Below are 14143 nucleotides of genomic sequence, written 5' to 3'. Positions count from 1 at the left end.
GCGACGGGTCGCCGCCAGCTTCTTGTCGTCGTCGTAGCCCTGGGGGTGCGCACCCTCGCCTGGCTACGCCGACGGCGACGTGCACGACGAATTCAACCCCAACACCACCTTTCTGCATGGCCAGAGCGCCTCACCCTCCGGTCTGAACCCCGACCAGCGCACGCCCTCGCCTGCGTTCACCGGCGTCCAGTACCCCCCGTACACCTACTCGCCGCCGACTTACGCTGCCTCCCCGACGCCGCCTCTGCGCCATGGCACCCTGCACTTCTCGCAAGCCTCATCGTCGCATTTCGGCAACCCCGACGCGACGGAAGCCGACATGGACGGGATCATCACAAGCGGCTCAGCCGCCGCCGCCGCCGCCGCCTCCCCCGGGTTCCAGTCGCAAGACGATACAATGGACGACGAGCTCGACTACGGCGAGGAGGAGAAGGAGGAGGAGGAGTCGGCGCCTGCGCTGGCGAGGAAAGGGAAAAAGAAGAAGCGGGGGGCCAGGACCGGCGAGCCGCGCGTCAAGTGGGCGTCCAAAGAAGATGAGTGCCTCGCCAAAGCATGGAAGAATGTCGGCCTCAACCCGATCACTGGCACGAACAAGAACACCGACACGTACCGGGAGCGCATCAAGTCGGAGTTCGACGAGCGCAAGTTGGTCGACCCCTACTTCGCCACCATCCACATGAAGCGTGGCTCGAAGGCTATGTCGAACCATTGGGCGATCATCCAAATGGCCTGCAACAAAATGGCATGGGATCGTCGAGGAGATCGCGGCTCGCCCGGAAAGCAACGCCAACATCGAGGGTCAGGTATGCACAGACGCTGGCTCTCGCTTCTTTTCGCCGTGTGCATCGCCGACACTTGTTCTTCAGCGCAGATGGTTCAGATGTTCGCAATGTACCACGAGGACAGCAGCACCGACCAAGAGTTCAAGTACCTCCATGTGTTCTCTGGGATCGAGAAGTGCGAGAAGTGGGCGGATGTCCGGCACACCCTCGCCAAGGCCAAGGAGACGTACAAGCCGAACGCGCCCACGCCGGGGGCGGCGGATGGGCGCCTTGACGGCAACAAATGAGCCAAGATGGTGAAGGACGCCGCACCGGCTACCGAGTGCCTGCACGCGTCCATCGAGCAGTGCATCACCGACGCCAAGAACCACGCCGCCCAGAGGGAAGAGAAATCCGAGGCACGGTGGTCAGCGTTGATGACGAACAATGCCGTCAAGCTCGACCTACTCCGGACCAACGTCGCCGCGAAGAAGAGGAACACCAACCTGGCATTCCTGATGGGGAGCGACATGTCAACGATGGACGAGCAGGTCAAGGCGTGGTACCTGGCGGAGCGCGGCCTCATCTTGAACCAGATGCCGTCGACGGCCGCGCCAACTCCCACACCGACCCCAACGCCACCGCCAAGCCCGAGTGATGATGCCTCCACGATGCCCAGCGCAGAAGCCACGCCGACGCCGACCAGCCCGAGCACGCCGACTCTCGCCAGTCCGACGCCGGCGGAGGAGCACGCCGCCGTTTGATGCATTGCCTGCCTATGTGTCCATCCTTTTGAACGCCGAACTTTTGAGTATGATTGATTGCCGAACTGTGGCTTGGTGATCGCCGAACTGTGTGGCAGCCGTTGATTGCCGAACTTGTGGCGTTTTTTGGGTAGCAGGAAAGGTCAAGTTTGAATTTATACGCGTCTTGGGGCCGAAACCTGGGGGCGTGTCTGGGTACTAAATCGCCCCCAGGGTCAAAAAAGCGCCGACCGAAGGGCCAAACCACCATCGCCAGATGCGCCTGGGGGCCAAACGAGTGGAGATGCTCTTAGCGTGCGTCATCTGCTACCTTGGCTTTGATGCACGTTCATTGTAACTGCTCGGCGGTAGTCGCCCACCTCCACATGAAGGTGTCACCGTCCATGTCGCACAACCGCGATGTCCGCCCTTGTAGCTGTGTCACCAGTCGGGTTTGCTAGTGGCGGCACACGGTCCTCCCTGTCGATCAGGGGCACCCGTCCTCCCCGCCGTCAACCAAGCTGTGCCCGCACCTACACTACTACCTCAAGGTGCCGATGCCACATTGTGCAAGTGTAAAACCTGAAGGAAATATGCCCTAGAGGCAATAATAAAGTTGTTATTTATATTTCCTTATATCATGATAAATTTTTATTATTCATGCTAGAATTGTATTAACCGGAAACTTAGTACATGTGTGAATACATAGACAAACAGAATGTCACTAGTATGCCTCTACTTGACTAGCTCGTTGAATCAATGATGGTTATGTTTCCTAACCATAGACATGAGTTGTCATTTGATTAACGGGATCACATCATTAGAGAATGATGTGATTGACTTGACCCATCCATTAGCTTAGCACGATGATCATTTAGTTTGTTGCTATTGCTTTCTCCATAACTTATACATGTTCCTATGACTATGAGATCATGCAACTCCCGAATACCGGAGGAACACTTTGTGTGCTACCAAACGTCACAACATAACTGAGTGATTATAAAGGTGCTCTACAGGTGTCTCCGATAGTGTTTGTTGAGTTAGCATAGATCGAGATTAGGATTTGTCACTCCGATTGTCGGAGAGGTATCTCTGGGCCCTCTCGGTAATGCACATCAATATAAGCCTTGCAAGCAATGTGACTAATGAGTTAGTTGCGGTATGATGCATTATGGAATGAATAAAGAGACTTGCCGGTAACGAGATTGAACTAGGTATTGAGATACCGACGATCGAATCTCGGGCAAGTAACATACCCATGACAAAGGGAACAACGTATATCGTTATGCGGTTTGACCGATAAAGATCTTCGTAGAATATGTGGGAGCCAATATGAACATCCAGGTTCCGCTATTGGTTATTGACCAGAGACGTGTCTCGGTCATGTCTACATAGTTCTCAAACCCGTAGGGTCCGCACGCTTAACGTTCGGTGATGATCGGTATTATGAGTTTATATGTTTGGATGTACCGAAGGTTGTCTAGAGTCCCGGATATGATCACGGACATGACGAGGAGTTTCGAAATAGCCGAGACATAAAGATCGATATATTGGATGACTATGTTTGGACATCGGAATGGTTCCGGGTAAGTTCGGGCATTAATCGGAGTATCGGGGGTTACCGGAACCCTCGCCGGGGAGTATATGGGCCCTAATGGGCTTTAGGGGAGAGAGAGGGGCTGCCTAGGGCAGGCCGCGCGCCCCCCAAGGCCTAGTCTAAATTGGACTAGGGGGAGGGGCGGCTGTCGGTGTCAAAACCGGCGGATCTCGGGTAGGGGGTCCCGAACTGTGCGTCTAGGATCGATGGTAACAGGAGACGGGGGACACAATGTTTACCCAGGTTCGGACCCTCTCTATGGAGGTAATACCCTACTTCCTGCTTGATTGATCTTGATGAATATGAGTATTGCAAGAGTTTTGATCTACCACGAGATCGTAATGGCTAAACCCTAAAAGTCTAGCCTGACTATGATTATGAGGATATATCTACAGACCTAGCCCTCCGGTTTATATAGACACAGGAGGGGTCTAGGGTTACATAAGGTCGGTTACAGAGAAAGGAATCTTCATATTTGGTCGCCAAGCTTGCCTTCCATGCCAAGGAGAGTCCCATCCGGACACGGGTAGAGCTTCGGTCTTTATATCTTTACGACCCATCAGTCCAGCCCATATCCAATAGGTCGGACACCCGAGGAACCCTTAGTCCAGGATTCCCTCAGTAGTCCCTGAACCAGGCTTCAATGACGAGGTGTCCGACGCGCAGATTGTCTTCGGCATTGCAAGGCGGGTTCCCCTTTTCAAATACTCCAAGACAGTCTTCGAATAAAATGAATGTGTCCGGATCTGCAACACAAGTACCACACACAACTGTAGAGAATATAATATTTCACGAGTCCCGTCTGCTGACAACTTTTCGCAAGATGACATCACGTCTGTCCGGTCATTATATTGAACCGTTTTTTTCCGTCGTTCCGCGTTTCGAGATGCGGTTTCCATTGGCACGTCTTTTCAAAGCAGAGATCGTGTCCCCTTATTGCGGGACTCTCATCAATACGGGCGTGGGTAATCCAACCGTGCTGTTTACACAACCCTTGGGAATAGGCGAGTTTTAGGGCGAGTGGGGAGGCGTTCGATATTCACTGCCTTTATAAGGGGATAAGGATTCCCCATCTTCTCCCACGCCTTCTCTCTTCCTCTGCCCTTCCACTCTTGAGCTCTAGCGCCCAAGCTCGGTAATGTCCTTCTCCTTGACGGAGGAGGACATCCACTTTCCTTGACCTCCGGATCTGGACATGGTTGAGTGCTCCAACGCGACTCACCTCATGGGTTGAGAAGGGCCCAAATTGGTCTTCGTTAGATGACCTGATAGCGCTGCAAACGCGCATTCAAAGCATGGTGGATAAAAACATCAAGCTCGTTGACGTAATCCAGGTGATGCTGGTTCGCCGGATCCTCCCATGCCAAAACCGAAGCCGCCCTCTATGGGAGTTCAATCCGAAGAAGCACCAAACCTTGGAGAGGCTCTTCGGAACCACTCACGAAGATGCCTAGAAGTTGCTCTTCAAGGGCAATGAGACTCCGCCAGCCACAGACTTGAACCGCGGGCACGACATTAACCACCCCGCCAACGAGGTAAGTCTTTAACGCATCCTCTACTTGCTTGTTTCAAGGAGGATATCTGAACTTTTATTATCATTGCTTCTTCAGGAATGGATGGAGAGGGCGAAGCGGATTCGGTGTCTGGCTCCGCTACCTGAGGAACCAGTCATCCCGCGTCTAGCGAAGATGCTGGTACCGGCGCCCTATAAGGCACCGGAGAAGAAGGCCAAGGGGGTCCGGAGTGGCCCCCGCCGCAAGGGCACTTCGGACGTGATGTCCGAAGACAAGACCCGCTCCTCCGCCGCCGAAGACGACGATGAGGAGGATGAGGAGAGCGACTCTCCCCCTGATGGGGGGAGGAGGAAGAGGAAGGCCTCCACAAATCTGGAGGCGAAGGCACCCAAGAGGGGGAAAGGCCCTCTCGCAGATAACTCTGCCTAGGATGTCGACAGCAGCCCGGAGCGAAGGCCTCGGAACAAGCCCCTGGCCACATCGTGAGTACTAAGAACCCGCACTCGTCTATTTATCCAGCCTCTCCACTCTATGATATTAATATGGTTAATCATGTTATTGCAGTTCGTCCCATGACAGCTCCCAGCGATCCTCATCAAGAGGCTCATTGGATTCAAAGGCAATGGCCAGTGAGACGCCGCCGACCGCTTACTCTCCCAAGGCCAAGGGAGATGATGAGGTGCTGTCCCAAAGGACCTTCCCAGGCCATGGAGAGGTTCAGGAGGCCGTCATGGTGGCGCCAGGAAGCAAGACCTCGGCTTCCGGACACATGGGGGAGTAGATCCCCATGGCGACTGGGGGCCTCGGTTAGTTCAGCCCCCAGCCGAATACGATTCCGGAGACCCATGCGGCTCCGTGATCCAGTGAACAACCTCCTTCGAAAGAAGAGGGTGTGCCTGTTCCACCGATGACCTCTGTCCAACCAGAGGCACCGGATAATCTACATGAAGCGTTACGAGGCGCTTCCATTTTGGAAGAACATCGTATCCTTATGGGTACGGTGATTGAGAAGGTTCAATCCATCAAGAGTGGACTGACCGAAGCCTGCAGCGGCCTGTTGACAGGTTTTGAGGTAAGCAACTAACAGGGAAAATCCCAATATAGACAGTAGCCCCTGAGACACTGTCCGGTGTTCGGAAAAAAAAGGCGGACAAAGGATCAATGAAATTTCGCAGGAAACTAACTAAAATGTGTCTGATGTGAATACGCAGGCTTCGTTGCTGGCCGCGACCTCACACACTGCCGAAGTCTCCAGCCTGACGCAGAGACTGGAGCGGGTCGAGGAGGAGCTCGGCCAAGCGAGGAAGCAGTTGGAAGACCAACAAGGTATGTAATGACGCGCTATACATTTGGAAAGAATAAATGACGTATATTAACTGTAGTGTCATGATATGTGTAGGGGCGACGGCCGAGGACGAGGCCCTTAAAAAGGCCCCGGCCGAAGCCGAGGGGAAAGCTGTCAAGTAGCAGGCCGCTCGTAAGAATCTTAAGGCCCGGCTGAACGAGGTCCATCTCCAGGACACTGTGAAGAAGTATGAGACCTTGGAGGGCGATGTTTCGGCTCGAGAGACCGAACTTGCCAAGGCTCGTCAAAGCGCGGAAGCGGCCCGGGTTGAAGCCAAGGATGCCCTCCAGGAGATCCAGGAGGCCAAGAAGATCGCGGTGGGTAAGGCGTTTAGTATGCAAAGAAAGTATGTGAAGAAGTATTTCTAACTAACCCGGATTCGGAGTTCTCCAGGGGCATTTGCAGATCTGCCATGCAGTGTGTCCGACGCTACGGAATTCTTTTGAGCCGAAGAAGGGAGCTCGATGGAGAAGCTGTTCTGGTCGCAGTACCTTGCGCCAGAGCATCCCGTGCCCTTCACCGATCAGCTAAAGCAGCTGGTTGAGCTGCATAGGGTGGCCGAACTAGCCATGAAGGATTTGATAATTCGGCTGTGGCCTGCCGAAGCTATGCCCAACAGCTACTTCGGGCTCGTGAAGCGGCTGGTGAACTCCTGTCCTCGGCTGGACGTCGTCAAGCGATCGGCCTACATTGAAGGTGCGCGCATGGCCTTCGGCCGCATCAAGGTGTGGTGGGCGAAGATGGACGCCGTCAAGCTGACGACCGAGGGGCCGCCAGAGGGCAAGGAGCACTGCACGCCCGAGCGATATTTTTCAGATGTCCTGGAGGGGTCTCGCATTGTAGCAATGCAATGTGCACAAGACATTATTTTCGAATGAATACATTCATGTTGTCTTTGCCTTGTATGATGAAACAAAATCGTAATGTAATATAATGTTTTGTTAAAAAGAATTCTCCTCCTGTGCGGCCGTGTTATGTGAAATCTGAGAGTTGGCCAGTCGTCAGCTTCTGCCCCCACGTAGGAAATACGGGGGTGTTCGGGATGTAATCTAAACACTCTTGATCCAATTGTTTGGTCCTTGAAGGAGGTGTTTAGCGCGAAGAATGAGGCAATCGGACTATGCGGCTTTAGCACCCTCACTTAGCCATAGGAGTTTGACAATAGAAATATAGGCGCAGCCCCTAGTATCCGGACTAGGATGCTGTAAACACTTGATCGGGTAAGTATCAATCCCTCGCGCAATGCGGAAAAAATCTCTAAGGATTTGAGACCTCCGAAGAGCTGACCGGCTCTCGCCGCATCATGACCGTCAGTTTTCGGCTTTCTCTACTGAGGCGCTCACTTGGGTAAACCAGGGCACAATCGCAGTAGTTCTCCCTTTACTACCCTAGCCGATACAACGGAACGTAAGGTAGTAAGTGATACGTCTCTGTCGTATCTACTTTTCCAAACACTTTTGCCCTTGTTTTGGACTCTAACTTGCGTGATTTGAATGGAACTAACCCGGACTGATGATGTTTTCAGCAGAATTGCCATGGTGTTATTTTTGTGCAGAAATAGAAGTTCTCGGAATGACCTGAAAATCAACGGAGAATTATTTTGGAATATATAAAAAATACTGGAAGGAAGATCCACGTCAGGGGGCCCACGACCTGTCCACGAGGGTGGGGGGCGCGCCCCCTGCCTCGTGGCCCCCCTGACGCTCCACCAACCTCAACCTTGACTCCATATATTCACTTCCGGGGAGAAAAAACCCAGAGAGAAGGATTCATCACGTTTTACGATACGGAGCCGCCGCCAAGCCCTAAACTCTCTTGGGAGGGCTGATCTGGAGTCCGTTCGGGGCTCCGGAGAGGGGAATCCGTCGCTATCGTCATCATCAACCTTCCTCCATCACCAATTTCATGATGCTCACCGCCGTGCGTGAGTAATTCCATCGTAGGCTTGCTGGATGGTGATGGGTTGGATGAGATTTATCATGTAATCGAGTTAGTTTTGTTAGGGTTTGATCCCTAGTATCCACTATGTTCTGAGATTGATGTTGCTATGACTTTGCTATGCTTAATGCTTGTCACTAGGGCCCGAGTGCCATGATTTCAGATCTGAAACTATTATGTTTTCATAAATATATGAGAGTTCTTGATCCTATCTTGCAAGTCTATAGTAACCTATTATGTGTTATGATCCGTTAACCCTGAAGTGACAATAATCAGGATACTTACCGGTGATGACCGTAGTTTGAGGAGTTCATGTATTCACTATGTGTTAATGCTTTGGTCCAGTACTCTATTAAAAGGATGCCTCAATATCCCTTAGTTTCCAATAGGACCCCGCTGCCACGGGAGGGTAGGACAAAAGATGTCATGCAAGTTCTTTTCCATAAGCACGTATGACTATATTCGGAATACATGCCTACATTACATTGATGAACTGGAGCTAGTTCTATGTCACCCTAGGTTATGAATGTTACATGATCAATTGCATCCGTCATAATTCTCCATCACCGATCCAATGCCTATGAGCTTTCCATATATTGTTCTTCGCTTATTTACTTTTCCGCTGCTACTGTTACAATCACTACAAAACCCCAAAAATATTACTTTTGCTACCGTTACTTTTGTTATTGTTACCACTACTATCATATTACTTGCTACTAAACACTTTGCTACAGATATTAAGTTTCCAGGTGTTGACAACTCAGCTGCTAATACTTGAGAATATTCTTTGGCTCCCCTTGTGTCGAATCAATAAATTTGGGCTGAGTACTCTACCCTCGAAAACTGTTGCGATCCCCTATACTTGTGGGTTATCAAGAACATTTTCTGGCGCCGTTGCCGGGGAGCATAGCTCTATTCTTTGAGTCACTTGGGATTTATACCTGCTTATCATTATGAAGAACTTGAAAGATCAAAGAACCAAGATTTTTCCCTCAACTACGAGGGGAGGTAAGGAACTGCCATCTAGCTCTGCACTTGATTCACCTTCTGTTTTGAGTAAGCTTGCGACACCTAAACCTACTTCTGTTATTAATTCTGATATGTCGCATGTTATTGATGATGCCACTTCTGCTATGCATGATACTTATGATGAAACTACTTCTATGCTTGATACTACTGTGCCACTTGGTGAATTTCTTGATGAACAACTAGCTAGGGCTAGAGAGAATGAAATTATTGAAACTAATAATATTGATGAAAGTGATGATGAAGATTCTCCCCTAGATATGAATTACCTGTTGTTCCCGAGGGTTATGTTATGGATGAAGAAACTGCTAGAGACTTTCTTGCTTGCAATGATAGGAGTGATCTTAAGAAGTTATTAGCTAAGCTTAAAGAAAAAACTCTGAATGCTAGAATGAAATATGATCCTGCTTATGCTACTTCACCTATCTTTGTTACTGATAAGGATTATGATTTTTCTGTCGATCCTGAGATAATTACTTTGGTTAAATACGATCCTTTCTATGGCTATGAATCTGAAACTGTTGTGGCACATCTTACTAAATTAAATGATATAGCTACCCTGTTCACTAATGATGAGAAAACTCGCTACTATTATATCCTTAAATTATTTCTGTTCTCATTAAAGGGTGATGCTACGATATGGTTTAATTCTCTTGATCCTGGTTGTGTGCGTAGTCCCGAGGATATGATTTACTACTTCTCTGCTAAATATTTCCCCGCTCATAAGAAACAAGCTGCTTTAAGAGAAATATGTTTTGTGCAAATTGAAGAAGAGAGTCTCCCACAAGCTTGGGGGAGGCTTCTCCAATTACTTAATGCTTTGCCTGATCATCCTTTCAAGAAAAATGAAATACTTGATATCTTTTATAATGGACTAACCGATGCTTCCAGAGATTACCTGGATAGTTGTGCTGGTTGTGTTTTCAAGGAAAGAACAGTTGATCAAGCTGAAATTTTATTGAATAATATGTTGACTAATGAAAATAATTGGACACTTCCTGAACCAACTCCTAAGCCAACTCCAAAGAAAAGGGGTATTCTATTTCTCAGTCCTGAAGATATGCAAGAGGCAAAGAAATCTATGAAAGAAAAAGGTATTAAAGCTGAAGATGTTAAGAATTTACCACCTATTGAAGAAATACATGGTCTTAGTTTGCCGCCTGTTGAAGAAATACATGGTCTTGATAACCCGACACAGGTAGTAAAGGTAAATTCTCTCTATAGATATGATAAAGCTGAAATCCCTCCTGCTAAGTTTGCTAGCCAATGTTTGGATGAATTTGATAAATTTATGGTTAAGCAAGAAGATTTTAATGCTTATGTTGGTAGACAATTGAAACATAATGCTTACATGATTGAACACTTGAGTGATTATATGGCTAATGTTAAAGGTGAACTTAAACTTATTAGTAAACATGCTTCTATGGTTACCACTCAAGTAGAACAAATACTTAAAGCTCAGAATGATTTGCTCAATGAATTGAATAGTAAGAATAATGACTATGCCGTTAGAGTCGCAACTAGAGGAGGTAAGTGACTCAGGAACCTTTGTATCTTGAGGGTCATCCTAAGAGAATTGAGCAAGATTCTTAGAGAAATAATATTGATGCACCTAGTCATTCTAAAAGGAAGAGAAAGAAAAATGATAGGACTTTGCATGCTTCTAGTGAACCTATTGTAGACACACCTGAGAATCCCAATAATATTTCTATCTTTGATGCTGAAACACAATTTGGTAATGAACATGAACCTAGTGATAATGTTAATGATGATGTTCATGTTGATGCTCAACCTAGCGATGACAATGATGTAGAGATTGAACCTGGTGTTGATCTTGATAACCCACAATCAAAGAATCAACGTTATGATAAGAGAGACTTTGTTGCTAGGAAGCACGGTAAAGAAAGAGAACCATGGGTTCAGAAACCCATGCCCTTTCCTCCTAAACCATCCAAGAAAAAGGATGATGAGGATTTTGAGCGCTTTGCTGAAATGATTAGACCTATCTTTTTGCGTATGTGTTTGACTGATATGCTTAAAATGAATCCTTATGCTAAATATATGAAGGAAATTGTTACTAATAAGAGAAATATACCGGAAGCTGACATTTCCACCATGCTTGCTAATTATACTTTTAAGGGTGGAATACCAAAGAAACTTGGAGATCCATGAGTACCAACTATACCATGCTCCATTAAAAGGAACTATGTTAAAACTGCTTTGTGTGATCTTGGAGCCGGTGTTAGTGTTATGCCTCTCTCTTTATATCATAGACTTGATTTGAATAAGTTGACACCTACTGAAATACCTTTGCAAATGGCTGACAAATTAACTGCTATACCTGTCGGTATTTGTGAGGATGTGCCTGTTGTGGTTGCAAATGTTTCTATTTTAACGGACTTTGTTATTCTTCATATTCCCGAGGACGATAGTATGTCTATTATTCTTGGAAGACCCTTTTTGAATACTGCAGGGGCTGTTATTGATTGCACCAAAGGCAATGTCACTTTTCATGTTAATGATAATGAGCATACGGTACACTTTCCGAGGAAACAACCTCAAGTCCACAGTATCAATTCTATTGCAAAATTCCATCGATTATTTTTGGAGGTTTTGAATTTCCTCTACCTACTTTCAAGAAGAAATATGATATTCTTATTGTTGGGGACATGCATATCCCGTTGAGGTAACCTAATTTTATTCGAAAATTCTCCGGTTTCATGTTATTCGAAATGAGTTTGTTAACAAGACCCGATCAACCTTGTTAGTGGATTCCTTTTGATGAGCATGAGATGGATGAATTTAGAAAACACAACTTTTTGTATCCTCTTTTTACTTTCTGTCATTTATATTAAATAAAGCAAAAATAGTATTTTCCTGTCTGTTTTCTGAATTATCAATGCAATAAAAAATACCCCGAAAATCAAAGTTCTCCAAATGCCCCGAAAATTAAATATGAATTTTCATAGAATATTTAAGAATATCTGTCATTGAGAACACAGCAGGTAGAGCAAGCACCTGGCCACGAGGGTCCAGGGCGCACCCTACCCCCCTGGGCGCGCCCCCTGCCTCGTGGGCCCACGGTGGCTCCCCTCCACTTATTCCAGCTACCACACACTTTATTTCTCCCACAAAAATCACCAACCAGCTCAAACCCGAGTCCAAGCTCATCTTGCTGCCATTTTCGATCTCCTAGATCAAAGCTCCATTCACAAAACTGCTTTGGGGGATTGTTCTTTGGTATGTGACTTCTCCAATGGTCCAATTAGTTTTTGTTCTAGTGCTTTATTCATTGCAAATTTTTGCTGCTTAGGTGACCCTGTCCTTGAGCTTGCATGTCAAATTTATATGGTCAAAAGTAGTTTTAGTCCATGATATGGCCTCTAGGCACTTGTAGGAGTAGTTGCTATCAATTTTGCTGAGCTTGGTTCACTTTTATTTGAAGTTACTAAAAAATTTAGAAATTTTTCAGAGGAAGAAATATGTTTAGGAAAATGTATCAAGGTGGTCCTTCAAGGAAGCAAGGACCCAGGCTCGCAATACGCAATGCGGACGATGAACCACCGAGGGACGCTCAAGTGCGGCCTTGTGAATGGCCGTCAGAGGACGTCATGGTTCGAGCAGGAATCAAGGAGGAATTTGACGCATATGTGCGTAATGCTGATCTGGAGAGCTTTGAGGCAGATAAGTGTCGTGAATACCTCTATTTAACTGATTCATTTGTGAGAAGGTTTAAGTTTTCATCATCACGCAATTCTCAGACTGTCCTATTTGATCTTTATGAAAATTCTTATACTATGGACTTAGAAGATTTTAGCACTGCTTGTAAACTCCCGCAATGGGGTAGTCCTAGTGAACCTCGCAAATCTGAGTTTAGAGATTTTCTTGCTAGTATAAATGTGGGGGAATCTAGAGATATAACACAAGCTACCATAGGGAGCATTCATTTTCCTGCTATACATTATTTTGCTCTCTTCATAGGTAGGTGCATAAATGGTAAGGATGAAGCATGTCACATGTGTGTCCCTGACCTCAGTGTTCTCAGGAGTGCTGTATTAGGAGATAAACATTATAATTTGGGAGCCATTGTTGCACGTAGGTTGCATAATAGGATTAATGGGGATTTTTTGGTGGAATTTATGCAACCCATCTAGCTAATTTTCTTGACATACCCATACGTGGGTATGATATTGAGTTGCCTCCTGTTTATTTAGATTATGAGCCATGGCTCGTCATCGGTTTGTTGAGAGGAACGATCAGTTTCTCTAGTACCGACTAATCTTTGACAGACGACGCACCTATCACGTCGCTCTCCCTGCTCCCACTTTCTTTGACTTTCAGGAAAAAGGGAGATATGTTATAACCAGGGAGGAGGCGACCGTGTACGAGAGGAGGGCGGAGACAGCTCGCCTCCAAGCTGCAGCTCACCAAGAAATTGCCGCTGCATCTCAGTACGACCCCAGCTACAACTTTGGATATCTGCTAGGACAACCGTGGCCATAGACCAACTTAGGCCAAAAGCCTAAGCTTGGGGGAGTACGTATTTCTCACCGACATTACATTCCTATTCACACACTCATGCTAGTTGTTGGTGCTCATACTTTTTCATTGAAATATCCATGCTAGTTTATTTCCCTTTTTATGCTTTCTTCTTGTGTGTTTGATAAACCTAAGAAAAAAAATAGTTGTAGCTTTTAGTTAGTTTACTTTCCATGTTGTAGTGGTAGTAATTAAAAAGAAAACCGAAAAAGATTTCCTGTTCTTCTTTTGCTTGTTGGGAGCTTTCCGGTGTAAATAGTTTTACTTCTTTTCTTTTCTTTGGGGGTCGAGAGGAGTAGACCATAATGAAAATGTTGAGTGGCTCTCATATGCATTATTGTTGATCTAACAAAGATCCTATATTACCTTGTCTTCTCTCTTGAATTGAATGCTTGCAGATTCCAGCTTAGTCCAATGCACATGTACTATTATTATTATCCACACTATTCGGTCGTGCAAGTGAAAGGCAATAATGATGATTATATGATGAACTTATTGAGATGAGAAAAGCTGGTATGAAATCAACCTCTCTTGTTTTTGTAAATATGATTAGTTCATCATTCCTGATTCAACCTATTATGAATAAACATGTTTGCAATGACAATTAGAAATTATAGTTGCTTATGCCATGCTTAATTAGCTAGGAGCTTATAATGGTTTACCTTGCGTGCCAACATGCT

The sequence above is a fragment of the Triticum urartu genome, chromosome 2A (genome assembly GCF_056163025.1).
Source record: "Triticum urartu cultivar PI428250 chromosome 2A, HENAU_Tu73, whole genome shotgun sequence".
Lineage (NCBI taxonomy): Eukaryota > Viridiplantae > Streptophyta > Magnoliopsida > Poales > Poaceae > Triticum > Triticum urartu.
This window is presented reverse-complemented; position numbering follows the sequence as displayed.